Genomic DNA, 6,000 nt, shown 5'->3' with positions numbered 1-6,000 from the left:
CAGTAAGAGAGCAGAGAAGGAAAACATCAAACATTGCTTGTTTGCAGTTGTTCATTGTCTTATGTTTTGCACACTCCCAGCTGGCAAAAATGATGTGCTGCTGAAAAGTCCCCATGAAAAACAAACATTAGCATCATAAAGCATTGCTTGACACATACATTTTCTGTTTCTATTTGGCAATGATGGTCAAAAATTCTCTAGCAAGCACTGTGGCTCTGCTAATTGTTTTTTTTCTGTTTTTTTTTTTTGCCATGAGGAATAGAATAGGACAGACTGGTGACAGACTGTAGGCGGACAATGCTAGCCTGAATCCAGCACCATGGAGCACTCGTTTTTTGTTTTCTCCCACATTAGTCACATGGGTAAGGAATAAATTTGAGTGAAAACAAAAATGGGGATTCATGAAGCTAAGGCAGGCTTGGAGATAGTTCATGTTGAATTTGACAGTGTTTTTATACACATGTGAACTAATTATCTTACAGCCGAGCCACTTGAAAAATATTGTTAGTGTGACATAGCAGAATAAGTGGGCCTAAAGTGACACTTGACAGCCTGACAGAACAGTGCTTTGACTTTCTTATTTCTAACTTTAGGAGAGTTGTTCATGAATATGAATCAAAACTTAACTGCAAACCACTTGGGAAAAATATATGAAAATCCATTTTGAAATTTTGTGGTAAGCAGATGTTGTTTTGAAGACTTTGTTTGTGAACTGCACTGTACTGTGGACGACAGTTATTAAAGATGCAATAAGAGAATAGAGAATGGGATGCAGAAGAGAGGGTTACACGCAAACAAGACTGTGCACACAAACATGTGCGCACACTTTCTTATGTCTGCACACACACACACACACACACACACACACACATACACACACACACACACAAACATCAGTAGAAATGATACGTTTGAAGGGTTTAATAGTGGAGATTATCGAAACGTGCACGTGCACATGCGCAAGCACACACACACACACGCACACACACACACACACACACACACACACATCAGTAGAAAGGATACGTTTGAAGGGTTTAATAGTGGAGATTATTGAAACGTGCACGTGCATGTGCACATGCGCATGCACACAAACCACGCACACACACGCACACACACACACGCACGCACACACATAATGTGTGGGCCCACATTATGGGCCTGCTCCTCAGGAGTTGGCCCTTCTGTGACATTTGGAAAGGGCAAGAGGAGCATCACTCAGACACACACATACACACACAGCTTTGACCTCCACACCATCAGGTGTCAGCATAGCCCCCCCATACAGAAGCTCAATACTCAGATTAACATCAGGAACCAGGATTAGCTTGCCCCTGCAGGGTTTGGACAGCACACACTCGTTTCACCTGGCTGTCCTATAGCGCTTGGGTGCCACCCACACAACCACACAGCACACTGACACATACGTGCATCCGGTCGTAGCACGCACAGACATATTTGCACACACATGGATAGGGTAAGACTTATTTGGCATTTACTTGCGAAGGCTGACATTAGGGAATGAAGCTAAGGGAATGAATATAGTCAACGAAGGACTTCAACTATATAGTATATAGATGTGTGTGTGTTTAAGAGGAGAACAGTGGAAAGAGAGGGGTGCCTTGAACCCTTGGTGTACACTCATGATCCTCCATCTCCAGTTACATAAACAGCAGAATAATGCACTAATGCTGTTCGTCATCTCATATTCACATGCCTATAAGACTCAATTCTGGGACACTATTTCTGCTACAAAGTACAGAATAGTTGAAAAACTGCCTCGGCAACAAAACTCTGCCCCATCCTTGACTATCTGTACTGTCTTACATAACGATGCCTCACCAGCCACCTCACAGCAAGTGAGCTTGTTCAAAATCCCTAAGAGGCGTCTCCTTCTTTTAAATTGTCAGATTTAGCAAAGGATTGTCTGGCTTGACCAACGCACTTATCACCAGTCAGTCAAAATCAGACCACTGGTTCCTTTGATGCGAGGTTTTAAGAGAGGGTATGCTAAAAAGTGTCTGAACAAAAACCACAGACTGCTGGCCTGGTTTAGAGCGTGACAGCATGTCAGACTTGTACGTCTCCTCTATTAGAGATGCCTTGTCCCATGATCTCCTCTATTTATATTTAACGAGGAAATCTGGATGCTTCTGCAGTAAAGGTGTGCTTTTCATTCAGAGAGGTTAGCAGAGGAGCTACAGCCCTGAGACTGGGGTCAATACAGCAGGTTTGGCTGTTTTTATCTCCTCCGTCTGTCTGAGAGGCTGCAGCTCCTCTGGTACGATGAGTCACTCACCAGGCTGCAGCAGAACATAATGCTGTTCTACTGCCACCTTGTGGTTACTTCAAGTTCAATTCTAAAATCATCCTTTTTCACAAAATCACCCATTACAGCAAAACAGTATTTAAATGTTTGCCAACACAAGATGCCACTGTAAATATATGCACCTTTAATTTACTTTCATACCAATATTAGATATAAATGGCCTGAAATTACAGTTTTATTGATATATACAAATATTGTTATACACATAGCTTTATGCACTTTTGTTCAGGGCTGTTTTTCTGTGGTTTTATAGTTTTTCCAAGGTCCAGTTAATGGAAATTTTAACTCTCCATGCATACAGTGATATTTTAGATGAGAGTGTGCTTCCAGTTTGGAGAAGTCTCTTTGGACAATACCAACCATCCTCTCCACAACATTCTGGCAGGACAGAAAAGCAGCTACAGCTGCAGCAAACGTCTCATCTCACTGCGCTGCAGAACAGAGAGGTTCAGGAGATCCTTTGTTCCCACTGCCATCAGGCTATGCAACACCTCAGCCAAAGGAAGTGGACTAATTCAATTATTTTTGTTCATTTATTATTAACTGTTTTTATTATTATCATTATTAGTAGTATTAGTATTAGTATTATTATCAAAAATGAGCTAATGGACACATGAATTTCTATGTATTTCTAGTATCTATCTATCTATCTATCTATCTATCTATCTATCTATCTATCTATCTATCTATCTATCTATCTATCTATCTATCTATCTATCTAGTTTCAACATGACACTGCCCCGTGCTCACAGCTCAATGCCCCGTGCTCACAGCTAGGTGCATAAAGAAATGACTTTCTGAATTTGCAGGGGAGGAAGTTGACTGGCCACCACAGAGCGCTGACCGCAACCCCATCCAACACCTTTGAGATGAAGTGGAACACCAACTGCGGGCCAGGCCTTATCTAAACACCATCAGTGGCTGCACCTCACTAATGCATTTGTGGTTGAATGAGAGCAAAATCCCCGCAGATAGGCTCCAAGATGTTGTGGAAAGCCAGAAGTGAGAAGCCTGTTATGGCAGTATATTTATGCTAATGGTGCTGGAATGAAATGTTGAATCAATCACATATAGGTGGAAAACTTGTATGTCCTCGTATTTTGCTTCATATACTTTTGGTTATGTAGTTTATCTCACAGGTACTGGTCGGCTTTCCTTGTATTGTGGTAATGACATCCTTCTGCCTGTTCAACTGCAAACCTAACCAGAAGTGGGGGCTGCAAATTAGATTCAGCTAGATGACCTATATACTGTATAACTGTTGCACTTCTTTCCTTCCTTCTTACTGTAAGTATTATTATTTTTCAGTTTTGTCCTTATTAAATAAACTAACAAATAAATAAATATGTCATAATCCTTGCTTAGAGTTTGTTCCCTCATGGCCTTTGCTGCCCGAGTAAAGGCTGCAAAACAACAATCTACATCGATGGCATACTCTCAAACACTCTGGGGCACATTACATAAACCTACACATGATGTACAGTAGTACACTGAGTTCCAGTGTGCAGTATCTGCCTTTTCTTTCTTTGCCTTTTAGAGAGTCCAACAGCAGTTCGACCCAGGCACCAGAGAATACAGCAGAGACAAATGTGAGAACGAGACAGAGGATAAATAAAAGGGAGAGAAACTCTGTGTGTATGTGTGTGTGTGTGTGTGTGTGTGTGTGTGTGTGTGTGTGTGTGTGTGTGTGTGTGTGTGTGTGTGTGTTTGTGTGTGTGTGTGCATGTGTGTGTCTGTGTGTGTGGCTTCTCTGTGTGTACATGAGGTACTTTCAATTCAGAAGCTGTGACATCGAACTGTCAGTGAAGCCCAGAAGTGCTGACAGGTAGTACACACACACTCACACACACATGCACACACAAACACACACACTTTCTCATACCGTTGTAATTGAAAGCCGTCACTTTGAGATTTTCTCCTCCACAGGGATTTGCACTGGTTGTCTGCAGCTCCAGGACTTCACTCGTCTATTCTCTTTGATACTACTCCTCACCTGTAGATTACAATGCTGACTCTCTCTTTCTCTTTCCCCCTCTGTTATTGCAGTACATAATACACGGAACCCCCCACCCCCCACCCCACCCCCACACACACCCACACACACCCACACACACACAATTTAAGCAGTGAAAAACAACACAACACTAGACCCCTACAGATTAACAAAGAGAACACGGTGACTCTTAAAATGAGACTAATCCTGTCTCCAGTCCAGTGGTTACACCTTGACTTGCCGAGGTTGTTGTGGCTTCAAAGTGTCTGCAGCTGAAGTGGTAAGGTCGAGGTTTCTGAAGCAGTCACTTCATAAGTCTAACTACGCTCTGATGTCCAAATCTTTTCCCTCTCTCTTCCATTCTCTCTCTCTCTCTGCTATGACTAAACAGTGTAATTCATTCATTATGGATTAGGCCCTAAATTAGGTTAGCACATATTTAATCATTCATGTGGGCTCACTTCTTTGACTGGCCTGCTGAATCATTAATTAGGAGTTTTGGAGATGCTAATTTGTTCTATGATCCACATGAACATCTGAAAGTTGGATGAGCTGATGCCCGTTTTTATCTTCTGTGCTGTTTTTTTACCTGCACATAAAGAGTTTTCTTTAATATTGCTTATCAAGGACAGAGGATAATTTTTTTGGAATAATACACCCAACCAAGGACTTGTGTCCACTCACCCACCCACACACATAAACAAACACACCAGAGATCACACTGAGACTTTATAATCTCAACATCTTTTTGATATTAAGGCACATGGACAGATGGAGGATATGCGATAAGATGAGCTTACACCAAAAATATCGAATGCACACAAACATGCACATACGCTCCTATTCATTTTTCTTTTTTTCATTTCCCTGTGGGGTGGCTAATAACAAACTTTATATAAAGAAGAACTCTGGCATGGCTTTTAAAGAGAAAACACAACACATGAAAAACTAAATTAAAATAACTTATCATTGAGATATTGTACCTTGCTCACTTTACATACACATGCTCGCATCTTTATACGATAGATACCCACATAAGAGACAAAGAGAAGCAAACTGAGTTTCAAATTTGTGGCATTTTCTTTCACTGTTGGGAGTAAAAAAAAAAGAAAAAAAAAGCTCAGTACAGTGAGTGTGCTCAGTATCACTGTGTGCAGTGCATGAAGGGATAAATTACTACAAACTGTGGAACCTTTCAAATCACACTCCCTGCTCCACAGGCAGAGTCATGAGGTCAGACCTGCATTTCACTGAACAACTGATCTGTGAGTTAGTCTTACTGTTTCCACAATTAATGTATTGAATATATTTGTAAAGGCATTCCAAGGATTTCTTTGAAGACCCTGAAAATCTATTTTTGCCAATCAGCTGTTTTACTGTGAGTGATGGGCTCCTTTATGAATGTATTATTCTCTGCTGAAACAGCTTTGATTATTTCACACAGAAGATTTTTATATTTCTTTTTTTTTTCTCTGCGCTTATCTCATTGGTTTCAATCAAATCTGACCACCAACTCAGAATTACCTTGGAACAAAGGTTTGATGCACCTCCACTCACAAAGTAAGCAAATTTACTTTTAAAGTATGATCTTATCTTTATTAATATTTGCATATATTTTGAATAATACAAGGAAGCATCTTTTATGTTAAATCCTGTGCCAATTAATCTATGCAGGAAA

Source organism: Seriola dumerili, unplaced genomic scaffold, assembly GCF_002260705.1.
Source record: "Seriola dumerili isolate Sdu_G_001 unplaced genomic scaffold, Sdu_1.0 BDQW01000302.1, whole genome shotgun sequence".
NCBI classification, from domain to species: domain Eukaryota; kingdom Metazoa; phylum Chordata; class Actinopteri; order Carangiformes; family Carangidae; genus Seriola; species Seriola dumerili.
The sequence above is the reverse complement of the archived record's forward strand: the minus strand, read 5'-3'. Positions refer to the sequence as shown.